Consider the following 1214-nt stretch of genomic DNA (forward strand, 5'->3'; position numbering starts at 1 on the left):
TATACCGGGTGGGTAAGATATTTGATGACATACCTTATTTTGATCATTGCTGCATTTTTTTGTATAATTTTTTTTTTCAGAAAATAATACTGGCAGACCCTCAGCTTACTCAAGAAATGAAGAGGCATGCTGTTATCATGGTTATAAACGCTGAACATACCGATTTAGAAATATCTTTATTTTTAAAAGTTGGCATACCTTTCGTCTACAAAGTTTGTAAGGAGCTAGAGACTGAAGATGGAAACGTATCACCAGTATCAAAGCATAAAAAATATTCTAAACGCTCTGAGATCATCAGAACACCTGAATTTATCCCACAAGTTCAACAGATTACAATCCCAGAAAGATCATAATGTCAATTGCAAAAGACCTCCATGTGTCAGAAAAAACAGTTGGAAATGTTGTCCATGAAGATATCAGATATAAGTTTTATATGATGATGAAAGGTCAATTTGTCCGAAAAAGGAAAAGAAGATCACTACATCAGATTTAAAAGGGTTTTAAATAAACTGAAAAATCCAGCAGAAGAAGATTTAATTTGGTTTTTCTCAAACAAGAAAAACTTCAACAAAGATCAAAAAGTTATCATAAGAAATAACAGATGGATATGTGCTGACCCTTCTGAAGTTCCAAGTGTTATGCATACAAAATTTCCTGTAACTGTCACTGTTTTAGGGGTTGTTAGCAATGAAAGACATGTGATGCCTCCTTACTTCTTTCCACAATGCCTTAGATTTAATTCTGCAGCCTACATTGAGGTCCTGGAAATAATTCTTAAGCCCTGGATAGACAGTGTATGCAATGGAAGGCCATATGTGTTTCAGTAAGACTCTTCACTATCACACATGACTCTAGTAACACAGGAATGGATGGCTGAAAATGTTCATGATCACATAACCTCTAACATTTGGCCTCCTAATTCTCCCGATCTCAATCCATTAGACTATCATATGTGGAGCGTCGTTGAGAAAGTGGTCAATGAACACGCCCATAACACCAAAGATTCTTTGAAAGCTGCCATTGTCAGATTAATGTCCGAAATGAACCAGGGCCACTTGATTCGAGTATGCAGGAAGGTCGTTTTAATGAAAACATTATAGCATTTTTTGATGAATAAAGTTATATATATCTGTTTTTTTTCACGGACATAAATCTGTCCTCAAATATCTTACGCATCATATATATACACACACACATATATATATATATATATA

The sequence above is a fragment of the Octopus bimaculoides genome, chromosome 1, assembly GCF_001194135.2.
Source record: "Octopus bimaculoides isolate UCB-OBI-ISO-001 chromosome 1, ASM119413v2, whole genome shotgun sequence".
Taxonomy (NCBI): domain Eukaryota; kingdom Metazoa; phylum Mollusca; class Cephalopoda; order Octopoda; family Octopodidae; genus Octopus; species Octopus bimaculoides.